A 13,113-nucleotide genomic window follows, 5' to 3' on the forward strand; every position below is an offset into this window, starting at 1 on the left:
TGTGTTCTCCGGCGTTATCGGAGGCAACTCTTCCGTGACGGAGAGAACGGCGGAAGACGTTTCGGCTCTCTCGACCGCTCTCCGGAGCGTTCTCCCGTTCCACGTGTATTGTTGCCCCACGGCGTGCAAAGACCTTTTTCTCACATGCTTCGCTCCGTTGGTGGCCAACTGTGGGTAGCACGCCTTCAACTTCGCCGCTTTCTACGTCGCCTAGCCTAACTTCCGAGAAGAGATAAAGATAGGGGATTTCACGTCGCGGTTTCATAAGGGGCTACAATAATTGCTATATTAGCTGAAGCCAAATAGCAACGTTTCTTGCAATGAACACTCCAAAATGTCGAACAAGACTTGTTCGTTTGTATTTTCATTTCGGCTGTCGAGTGACGTAATGGGTATGTCGAGCAACCTTTTGAGTGCCAAAGCGTAGACAAAAGTCCCTAGATTTTTCCCCAAAGAACAGGAAAAAATCTAGGGACAATAGCGTAGACAAGTTCGTGCAGTGTCCGGCCACGTTTCGGAACGTTCCCAGAAAGCCCACGTTCTTCGAGAATAACAGCGAGTTCGCACTGCTGACATGCGCTCATGATGGCGAAGCACCACACTGAACGGAGGCTTTAGAAGAACAAGGGCTCTTGTCCTGTGTCTTTCTAAAGTCAGCGTTCTTTGTAATCGCGATCCTCCTCCTCCTCCTCCTTCTCCTCATCATCATCATCACCATCATCATCATAATCATCACCATCATCATCATCATCACCATCACGTTGTTCTTATACTAATCACGATCGTAATGCGGCTAAATGGTATTGCATGCGTAGCTTTTACCGTTCTTGGTGTGCCATGTTGTGGTAGCCTGGCTGTCTTTCTCGACTTGATCTTCATCTCCTAGAAAAAAAAAACGAAAAAAACACTAAGTAGAGAAAGAACAGTGTTGATTCGGAAAATTATGGATTAATTTTGGCGGAAAGTTATACAGGACACAACATATTTTTGCATTTACTATCACTGGTTGAGGCGAATCAGTTTTGGGAGGCTCGCAAAGCATGGACAAGTGTTCATAAAGGCAAAAAAAATGGCATAGAAGTAATACACGCAGCGACATAACCAAATGAACCCAATGGACAATTAGGCAAGATAAAGCGCATAGTAATGGTTGTCTTCAACTGTGCTGTAGTAATAGCGTCCGCCATGCATGCATGTAGGTGCTCGGCTCATCACCCCGAGGTCGTGGGTTCAGTGCCAACAGCGGCGGTAGCATTTCAGTGCAGGGGGCGCACGAGGCCGTGTGCTGTGTGACGTCACTATACACACTGGCTGAATTCTAGACAGTCGAAATTTTCCCAGCATCCCACTTCGGCTTCCCTCAAAATGATATCGTGGATCTTCTGGGTCTCAAACGCGTCGACGATATCACAACAGTGACGTAAGTTAAAACGAGTGAAATTGGGCGTAAAATCGCCTGATCTGTCGGTATGATTCGAATACGCGATCTTTGAACCCGAATCGATCGAGGGAGTAGAAAGATAAAAGGCTGATGTGATGGGAAAAATGGAAGAGGGGAAGGTGGGGGGGGGGCTAGAATAATCTTCACCTACTTGTTGAGCACGATCCCGCCAACGTAGCATCGTAAACAGCGCGAATCCACATAAACGCGTCAAGCCGCTCATATACATAATCGGCACCGTGGTTTATGTTCGGGACAGAGACCGGTGTGCGCTTAATTTTCTCCGCGAGGCTATATCGTCGGCGGTTATTTATTCGGCGGCAGCGGTGCCCGGTCGGTTGTTCGGGCTTAGGTCAATCGTAATTGCACTCTTCCGTGCCCCCTGGTGGCTACCATACGCTGTGTCGTGCCAGACCGATGTTATAAATATACACTCTGAATTGGTCACCGCGAGCCGTGGATGCATGGAAACCAGAAGCAGCACGGAATCCCGCGGGTGCAGCGAGTGATCCTAAAATGCTTGTAATATATATATATATATATATATATATGTCTTCAACAAGAAATCCTTTCATTAACGGCACGCGAGCTTGCGGACGTACGTGTATCAGCAGTAGTGATGAGCCCTTTTTTGATTACTATCAGTATGCTAAAGGCATACTTTAAGACAGATCCGTCCAAGAATTTGTCCATCCCTCCTTCACTCAATCAATGACTAAATAAACAAATAAATAAATAAATAAATAAATAAATAAATAAATAAATAAATAACCTCATAGCTTTCTTTATGCCCTCGCCTAAAACGATATGAATATGACAGCCATCCTCTTTTTCTTTCTTCTCAACCAATGCACTCATCCTCCCCAAACTTTTTGTGAAAGCTTTCATCATCCAACGTAGTCATGCATTGCCTCCGAGACCGGAGGCAATGTACAGCCACGTTAGATGACGAAAGCTTTCACTGCAAGCTTTTTTGCACTTCACCTGAATGGTTCTGCACTGCCGCCGGGATCAGCCCACCTTCAACCAAGCGAAGATGTCGCGTGAGGACGTCATAGCGACGTCACAATTTTAATGTTACGCGACACCAGAATGAAGTCCTATTGAATGTCATCACGTGATTATCATTTTTATTTCTCGTCTTGACGCCGACGACCAACTATCGAGTTTGCTGAAACCGCGCTCGTTTAATGAGTAAGTTGCATGATCGCTTTGTCAACCAAAACCAGAGGCTATTTGCGGCCCGCTCAACGAATCCTGTTTCGATATTAAAGGGCCCATGAAAAGCTTCTAAAAATTACCAAAAACAAGCGCGATATTGTCTCTTGGCGTTTCCACTCTTTGAGGCACCGTTCCTGACGTCAGCAAACGGCTCACGTGGCGTCAAGATGAAATGGGCTCTCGATTCGCCGACCGAACGAGCTGTATAATTTGTAAATTGTCATGACTCTGCATTGTCATGCAGTCGCATGTTCGTTCGTTGTCTCGCAATTAAGACTATCGTGCGCGATAAACCATTTCACTTCTTCTTCTACATTTGCGACTGGGCAAGCGGGAATAGCCAGCGTGTAGGCGAAAAGGGCTGAATCCTGACTGCCTAAGCGCTTGTTGCTGACATTCCACGCGTTTTATGAAGGAATAGGTGGCGAGGAATAAATATTGCTTGTATGAAGAGTAGCGAAGGCGAGAAAGAAACTAAGGTCTCGCCTTTGAACTAGGGGTGGAGTAGGGGCCCCCTTTAAATCTGCTCGTTGCTGATGAAGGAATGTTTCAGCTGTATACTACAAGCAACAACACCGCCACTATCTTCTTCAAAGACGTGACGCTAACCTAAAACAGGGAAGAACGAAGAGACAGGAAGAGCGCTTCGTCCTTCTCGATTTTAAGTTTGGGCCACGTCTTTCAAATAGCGATGCAACGACCGGCCCAACATAGCGTATTGTTAAGGTGTCCACAGGTGATATTGATTGATATATGGGGTTCGACGTCCCATAAACACCAGAATGTGAGGGACGCTGTTTTTGGAGGGCCCCGGAAACTTCGACCACCTGGGGTTCCTTAACGTGCACCCGAATCCGAGCACACGGGACTAGTACATTTTCACTTCCATCGAAAATGAAGCCGCCTCCGCCGGGATTCGATCCCGCGACCTGCGGGTCAGCAGCCGAGTGCCTTAGCCACTAGACATCTGTGGCGGGGCATTGACGCGCTATGTGTATACATGCCACTGCTTCGAGGCGTTTCGATGAGCCCGAACCAGCAGCAGCACAGGCGGCGGCGGGTACGTTGGCTTTTTCTCCTCCACCCTTTGAAGGGCCTTCACTCTCGCCTTGTGTGCCGCGGTCATTATCACTCCCTGGTGCCCCCGTGGCGTTTTGTTCGGGGTCGGCCAGAAGAACAGAAGGAAGGTAAGGGGTCGGGGAAGGGTCGCTTGTTTGCTCGCTCGCAGAAGCCAATGCCTCCTACAGTTCGCCGGTCTGCGTCGCGTGGGTATATACGTACAAGACTGCGCCCTCTTTGCTGCCGATTGCGTAGGAAGACGAGGTGCCACAACCCTTTCGCCGCAAGCGGTTCACTATATTATACTACAGCGGTTTCAAGCAGCACTGGTGGTCCTGCCAGTTGAAGATTCGGCTCAGAAAAGAAAAAAAAGAATAAAGGGATTGCTTTAAAGCAGAGTACGTTCGCCCACCATAGTTGCGCCCCAAAGATCTATCTCTGCTTTGGAGCAGAGTATCTTCACCCATGATATTTGCGTCCCAAAGATCTATCTCTAGTACCCAAGCGTCGTACAAGGTAGGGTAAACGAATAAGAGACCACTACGTTCCTATGCACTTTAATAAACTACCTCCAACAGGTAAGACGCGCAGAAAGGAAAACATTAAAGTAACACGTATTCATCTACAACATTTGCACTAGTGAGAAGGCACGGACATTACAGCTATCTAACGCCATAGCAACTTAGCTAGGTAGTCACGATGCATATTGCTCTTGTTCAGTGGCATATCTAGTGTATACCAGCGAGTCAAGCAAAACATTACAACTTTGTTTTCATTTTCTTCCGCCCACAGCTACCTATAAGTTTTGTCGTATTCTGTATAGCTGCCCCGCCGCGGTGGTCTAGTGGCTAAGGTACTCGGCTGCTGACCCGCAGGTCGCGGGTTCGATTCCCAGCTGCGGCGGCTGCATTTCCGATGGAGGTGGAAATGTTGTAGGCCTGTGTACTCTGATTTGGGTGCACCTTAAAGAACCCCAGGTGGTATAAATTTCCGGAGCCCTCCACTACGGCGTCTCTCATAATCAAATGGTGGTTTTGGGACGTTAAACCCCACAAATCAATCAATCAATTCTGTAAAGCTCGAGTTTCGCGCCGACCCTATTTCCTGCGGGGACTTCTGCGCGTGTCGGCGTAGAAATATCGCCCCGTACGACCTCGCGCTTGTCACGTTTGGTTGAAATTGAAACGAAAGTGGTATGACGATATTGCCCCGTATGACCTTGCCTATCACGGCGTCTAAAGTTTCAACGAAAGTGGTATGACGATACCCATCGCCTTTGCAAGCGCCTCAAGCAGGCAGGCGAGTAGCCTAGGCGAGCAAACGCTCTCCTACTTCGAGTGAGAAACAAGATGCTGTTTATCTCCAGCCTCGGAGGCGACAAAGAAAACGTGCTTCGCATCTCGCCGCCTCTCTCTCTGAACTGAAAAACTACTCATACTTCCAGGCGCAATGTTTGCATGCGGACGCTGCGAGGTGGTGTTATGGATGCGGCAAAACGACTTGCACCTCCCCATGTGAACCTTGTACTCTGGCGGCTTGTGAACTACTTTTCTTAAAAGAAAAGGTAACGGCCTCTTATACGGGGTTAACGCGCTGGCCACGCATTCTGGCCCGCCTGTGAACAGATCGGCGTGTTCGTTTTAAAACGATCAGTATATGTTTATTTTCTACGAACGATTGGGAACAAGAGCCCACAACCAGCGTCGGTAGACAGGAGCGAGACGGGTTATAGGACAACGGGTGCGTCGCATAGAAAGAAAACAACAGCAAGCATGGGTCGCGAGAAAGCAGAAATCTCATTGACCTTCGCAGAACGACGCCTGCAATGTTTGTGACGTCATGGTCACTCGCGAAGTAAAAACAACCAGATAGTAAACATGGTTTGCGACAGCCTTTCACACGGCTGTTCTCTTGTTAAGACGACACATGCCTTAATAAACGTCTGTACGTCCATGCTGCTCGAATTGAGAATGCTAGAATGTCACGTTTTAAGTCTCTGGCGTAGAAAGTATACATTCGGCGAGAGTCCGACACCGAATGTGTTTTTTTTTTTCAACTCATTCGATTGATACGTACGCTAATAGGCCCTATGCGCGGGCATGTCACATCTGTACTTGCAGTAGGCATTTCATGATACTTCAAGCGCACAGTCGTTAGTTTCCTTGTGGCACGGTTGAGGTAAAAAGCGCGTCAGCGCAAGGCCTTTTGACGCGGCGCCACGCCCTCTCACTATAGGGAGAGTAGGCACCGGGCTACGCGAAGCTGCTCTCTCTCTCTCTCTCTCTCTCTCTTTCTCTTCATATTGAAGATCGCTTGACGCCGCGTCACATAGACACGCGCCGACGCGCTGCGACGGATATGTGGGGTCAGGCCTTTAAGCTGTGGCGTGCTACTTGTAAGGGCCAACCTCAAGCGTCTTTAAAGTTTTTGTTTTCCTTCTTCCTTTTTTCTTTCTTTTTCACTTTGTTTCTTTGATCTTTCTTCTGTGTCTGTTGCACTCTATGTTAGTTTTGAATTTTATCGCCGTTTCTACGTTTCATTCGCGTTCTTTCTATTCATTGCATTCTATTTGCTTCTTTCGCTCTTCCTCTGTTTTCTTCTGACTTTTTCTCTGTCTCTCGATGTTTTTCCGTTGTTTGTTTATTTTTATCGTTATTCCCTTTCTTTCTCAGTATTTTTCTGTACCTCTTTCTTTCTTTGTCTATGTTTTTTCTGCCTTTGTATCTTTCTATATCCTTATTTTCTTTATATTTATTTCCTCCACATTTCTTTCTCTCTCTCCCTCTTTTTTCGCGTGTTCTTATTTTCTCTGACACTTTCACCTGCTGCACACAGCATGAACAGCGGGATTTGTCCCATTCCTGTGTTGCACACTCACCTGAGGAGTTTTGCACAACGAATCACGGGTTACAGGTACTGACACCATTTTTTTTCGAAGGTGGCCTTGCTCTGGCATACGAATCTCCTGTGTATACGAAGACGGTTTACAGCAAGGTGTGAAGTTCAGCAAATGCTGACAAGACACTTTACCTCGATATGAAAGTCAATTTTGCCAAGGCGTATACCCACTGACACCGACACTAGCTTGACATCGGGCTACAGTACTAATTGGGGTGACTTCGCGCAGCAGTCTGGTTAGTTGTAATGACCTGTACCAAAACTTCCGAAATGGTCACTTTCGCATCACCAGCAGAGCTACGGTGCGGAAGGGCCTTAACAACGTCATGATATCTTGCGCGACCACGTGGCAGAAACCTTTCACTGTAAAGAGAATAAAGAACGGGCTTGTTCACGAGGATGTTAGTTTTCTTTTTTTATATAACACAGCACAAGTTACCGACCGCTTAAACAGGTTTGCTGTTGAAGGAAGAATGCTTTCAGCTTTGAGTCGCCTTAGGATAATGCCCAAGAGACCTAGTGACTTTCTAGGATACACGTACGATTTGATCTGGTTTCTCTATGGTAAAGCACAGTATCGAGGTCCTCGGGGTTTTTTTTTTTTCCTACCGACGTGCAGCGAGGTTGATATGGGTGTCGTAACCTGTCGCAAGCAGTACTCGACCACAAGAAAGAAAATAATAATAATAATGTCACAGCGAACGAGTAACCCGTAGACAGTAAAGTGCTAAAACTAGTTCATGACCTTGAGACGTTGAGGGCAACCTGCCGTATCGATCGGCAGGGATAGTTAGGCGAGAGATCACGTATGCACGGCGAAAAAAAAGGTCCGGGAATAGACAAATTCGCAGCGGCGCGTCCCAAGCAGTACGGAGATGCATTTTCCTCGAGCGTTAAATGAAACAATAAAGACGCTTATTCTTATCGCACTGTTACCCTACTTTCGCAGAAAAATCACATTTCGTGGTCCGTATCGTTCAACGTAATACTTGCCAGTGATACTTTTCATGGTGGTGAAAATAAAAAAAACGGAAAAAAAAAGTAAAATCAGAGTTTATCTGCAGGGAAGAGCGAACGAAGCAGGGGCTACAGTAATTCTTAACACACCATGGTCTAAACCAAAGAATTGAATTTTTTTCCTGGGGAAATCGTATATATGCTAGGCCAAACCTAGTGAATACAACAGGCAGTCAGACCAGGGAGAACATTGAGGAAGTTAATTCTTATTTTCAGCTATATCAAACCAAATATAACGTGGAAGTGAAGGAATCCAAGGGGACAAAAAAATATTCTCCTTGCTCCAAAGTCTTTGTCCAACCGACGACGCTCCTCTGGTTGCCCCCCACGTTCTCTGATTACGCTCCCATCGTTAACGTCTACCACTAACACAAATGTTTGTTTAATCATTCATCATGTATGTTCAACACCGCCTGCGCTATTAGATGTATCTCTACCCCAAGTAGACGCCACTGAAGACAGACTACACTACTTTGTCGTTTATGGTTAGGTGTGGCATTTACGAAATGCTATTCTTTCCGCATATGAATGACCGACAATGATCTCTGCGGTGCCTGTAATTGTGAGGAGACGCTACGCCACATATTGTGTAACTGTCCGGCCTACAATGTTCAGAGACAATCGCTCGCGTCCATCATAGCGCGCCTTGACAGCAGACAAATATCTGTTGAATCTCTTCTAGCATTTCGTCGACAAAGGACATTGCAGCTGAAGGTGACCAAGGAACTGTTGATGTTTCTGAAGAAGACGGACCTTGTCGAGCGGCTGTGAGTGTGATGTCACATTTCACGCCAGATTATGGGACTCTTAGTGACCGCGTGCTTTAGCGCGTGCTATGTGATGTGCGATCCTTCTGTCTTTTTCCTCTCCTCCTTTTAAAATTCCTCATTCTTTTCCCAGATGTAGGGTAGCAAACCGGTAATCCTGGACTGGTGGCCCTCCCTACCTTTCCTTCTCTTTAATTTTCTTCCCTTTTTTCACCATGTTTGTTAGTTATCTGTATAGAGATGTGCCACCGAAAATTCACGTGGGTGCATCCCCGTTAAACGGTGCTATAGCTGCCAAACAACCATAGACCTTGTGCAAGCCGTGCAGACAGCCCCTATTGGCAGGCCTGTGGCACCGCTGCGGCAACTGAACATATCTTGTGCGTCTGCCCACGATATATCGCGCGGAGAAGTTTGAAGGCCACCATTTTGATGAAATGCGCCAAGCAGTGAGTTTCTGAAAAAAAAGTCACATTCTCTTTTTTTTCTTCTACTAGCCGCCAAACAAGCTCTGCCACGCACAAATAGCAAACTCCCTTGCACAACATGCAAAGATCCACTGTATGCTCGGGTCAATACGTAATTTCAAGAACCACGGTGTTACTTAGGCTGCGGTCGAAATGCGACTTTATGCACAAAAAATCCATCTGCCGACTATATGGTGCTGCCACCTTGCAGTAGACCCGGGTTCTGCACAAACTCGTGATTTCCGACGCCACCGCCAGATAGCGTTCATATCTCACACTTCGCAATATCTCTCGTGGATGAGACCAGGATTCATGTGGTATGGCCGGCAGAGCACTATCGTGTTTAGACAACATTTGCAGTGAGACAAGCATATCTGCGGCTAACTTTTTTATATATCTCTTTCCCTTCTTTCCTACATTCATTTCCCTCCCACTCCTCATTACTGTGCAGCGCTGTTGAGGTGACCTCCATTGATAGAGACAGCTACAGCACTGTACTTTTTTAAGCATGTAACCTGTAACGCGTTTCGCTGATGATGGTGGTGGTGCTTCCAAAGGAGGGGTTAGCTTGGCAGAACTGGCCGGCAATCGTTTCAGCTGACAGACCTTTTTCACGCAGTTTATGACTCACCACGTATCATTTCAACCGGTATCTCGCGGAAAACGTAAAAACAAATACCACACAACTCTTTGCACATAATACACGCACCTTCTGGAAACACAATGTGTTCCGGCTACTTCCATGTAGAAACCTGCTGTTGTTTGTGGGCGTCATACTTTCAGGGCAAAAAAAATGCGCAAAACCTACTTCGGCTGTATTCAGATTGTGGACAGCATCGTAGAAAGTCCACGCTGACAGCGTAGAAGACAGCACCTAACTATGGTCGTACGAATACAGTGACGCCTCCACATGACGCCAGCTCTCATCGATAAGACAAAGCTAAGAAAAGTAAGCGCAAATGTTGTTTCTATAACTTATCTCTCGTTCAAATCTACACAAAAATTCAAAGCAACTTGCAATGAGCGCGTTAAAATCGTCTGTTTGTGTGCAGACGACCATACCGGTGAGATCCGAGCTGTCTGGGCATTTCACTGAGCCGCCAACTCGTTCGGGCAACAAAGTAGCCCGTAAAGTATTTGTCTACGATGCCATCTTCTCGAAGTCGTTTATTTCGCAAGCTAACTGAGAAATGGAACGGAAATTTAGCATAGAGTTTCTTACTTTTGCCTATAGGTAAAAGTGCTGCCACCTGTTGTGCGCATGGGAATGCCGGGATATGTCAGATTCAGACTTGATTCCGATTAGCATCGTTCACGACAAAGAGAGGACACCTTGAAGATGCGTCTGGCTTCAGTGCATTCTTTGCGTCAAAATGGTTGACTTCGTACTGAAGGTGCACGCAATAGGCAATTTCTACCCGATCATTGCACAGAGATAAGTTTTATGTAACTTTGCAAACTTAAGCGTCGAGGCTCAATTTCGCGAAACGTAAAAAGTAACGAACGGTCACTAAGCTTGGAAAGCAGACGGGAATGCTAGCGTTCACTTTTCGACTGAGTTTGTCGTCACTTTTTTTTTTTTGCTCTTTGGTTATGCCATACAGGTGAGTGGATTTTATTCTAGAATATAATACACGTGAATAAAATTAACTAATAAAGCTGTCGCTTTAAAGAAACTTCATTTGCGCAATTGTATCCGCTTTTCAGCCGAAGCCCCGCCAGCCCCGCCCAACGCAAGCCTACGCAATCCTCAGGCACATATACCATCATACCTCTCGTGGCACAGCACCCCTTGGGATATTCCCATAAATGGTGGCGTCAGATTTCTCCCTAGGTATTATTGTGAGTAACTGTATGGACTTCCGCCACCCGCTTAGCTGCCTTTGTAGCTGTCTATACAATGAGTAATGGAACTAAACCTCCTTGAATGGAACGCAGTGCACAACGAAGAAGAAGCATCCTTCACTTCCTCTCCTTATGAAGGTTTGCACGGTACCACATAACAATAAGGTCAATGATCACAGCTATATGCAGGTGTCAAGGTCTATCAAGGACGCACGGTTGTCGGGCGTGTGTAGGATTGCATCCTTATAGCTCTGCACTAGCTCCTACTTCATTTCCGCGCGTCTCCTATGCCTCATCAATCTTCCATTTCGTGTCGCCTTCACCCTACCGGTATACCAGCCTATTATGTTTATTATTTCTTCAAGTCTCCTGTCCCTGTCATCTGTCCTTGTGCAGTTCTGCCAAGGATGTTTCTACGGTGGTGCGCCAAACTGAACAGCATCGGACCTCGCACATTTGTTTTGTTCACATTTCCAGGTCGGTGTATAGAATACTTTTTCAATGTGATTCTTCTTGTGCGGCTGTCTTTGTAGGTTGCGTGTGTTTTTTATTTGAGAGTGTCTCAGTCAGTCGCACGCCCAACGGTCTGCCAAGGAGGGAATATTCACGTAGCGCCCACTGTCGGCTACACAATTTGATCGGATCGCATTAGGACGTGTCCTGCTCGAAACTCCATCAATCTTTGCGAACTCTGTATGTAGCAAGTTATAGTATGTTGTGTAGGTTGTCATTCTTTTGTCTGGCCAATTATTGGTATCCACCCCACCCCTCATCCCCGTTTTTTTTTTCTTCTGTAAGCTCCGGAAATCCCGCTGGAATCACCGGACATCGACTCGAGAGCTAGGATCAACGACATTCTTGTAACCCTCTCCGTTCCGGCATGTATTTGCCGACTTTCGTTTACAGCTCAAAGTGCACGAAAACGGCGTAGTGGTGGGGGTTTTTCCCGTACTTCGACGCGTCTGCGTGTGAAGGTTGATGGATGGTAACAGGGAGCGGTTGGCCGACCGAGCTCTATAGGTCTCTGAAGGGTTATCTGCAAATACAAGATTTGCCCGCGACGTAAGCTGTGCTCTATAGCAGGGCTTCTGTTTGTACAGGCAAGCCACTTGAGGTTGTGCCACGCCCGACAGCTAACCTCCGCTGACTTGTTCCGCGTGTATCGTGGGCGTCGGCAGGATTTTGTCTTGGGGAGGGCGGGGGGCAAGTACGTCTACAGATACAGCCTGTCCTCTCTAAGTGCTGTACTGTCTACCCCATCTTGTTCATATTTTTCAATGCGCATAACAATAAAATTCAAATATTTTGCTGCTATTCGTTATTGCAGTGTAATCAGCAGTGTAGTAGATTGATGTAGCTCCGGTGTAGCATGAATTTCGTCACCATTTTAGACAAAAGATGGTGTTTTCCCCTGAATGTCAGCAACAGAGATGGCATGCTTTGATGCAGTTTGTTTATGAATTCCACAACTTCAGCAGTGAGATAGCACTTTATCGCGTGCATCACTAAGCCGTATTCGGTGCATGCCTGCTTCAAGATTTCAAAGAGAAATAAGGCTAAGTCTGGTTCATATGTGCCCTTTTGCAGCGAGTGATGTCCGGAACATGGGTGTACGATGTTCAGTGGTCGTATCTTTACTCTGGTACTTTCATGGCGACCATGGTGCAGTGATACTATTCCAGTGCCTTCTTATCTGCATTTCTTCCGGCGGCATTAACATTTTAGATACCTTAGAGGCGTGCGCATTGACTATTACCGTTTCTTGAGCTTTTTCATGACAGTAATTTAGCAATTGTGCTTTTAGGCTCGGATGTTTTCGGGTAGGTATGCATTTAACGCGATGCCTTCATTGCTGTGCGTTATCGTGGTACTCTCACTGCGTTATTTCGCTTTCACAACTCCTCGTTATGTGTTATGCACATAGCGGTGTCGTTCACAAGTGTTACCACTTTTTTGTTTTTTAAACACGTTTCTTCCGGCACTTCCATTGCGGCAGGGTCCTGCTGGAACTTTCAAAGGTACATTCCCGTTGCAGTACTTTCGTCAGCACGTTGAAGTCAGACGCGTACACAAAGCGCCCAAACGACGCTCTTCTGCCAACTTGGTGACAGGTGAAAAAAAAAAACAGCGAGCAGACGATTCTCCACTGGACGCAAACGGCAAACAGACGGCACTCTCCCCAAGCCTACTCGGACCGTTATAGTAATAACCCGGGGCGACTTGCGCTCGAATGTCATTTCCTCATTGCGTGAATAAACGGTTTACCTTTGAGCATGCGTCCCGCTGCAGTGCCATAAGCGTGAAACTTCATATACCGAGACGCAGCCGGCGCGTTAGTCGAGACGAGAATGACGCGAGGTTAGGCGAGCCATCTTTGTTCGCCGCGCTCCTTGCGTGG

This window comes from Rhipicephalus microplus, chromosome 10 (assembly GCF_043290135.1).
Source record: "Rhipicephalus microplus isolate Deutch F79 chromosome 10, USDA_Rmic, whole genome shotgun sequence".
Classification (NCBI taxonomy): domain Eukaryota; kingdom Metazoa; phylum Arthropoda; class Arachnida; order Ixodida; family Ixodidae; genus Rhipicephalus; species Rhipicephalus microplus.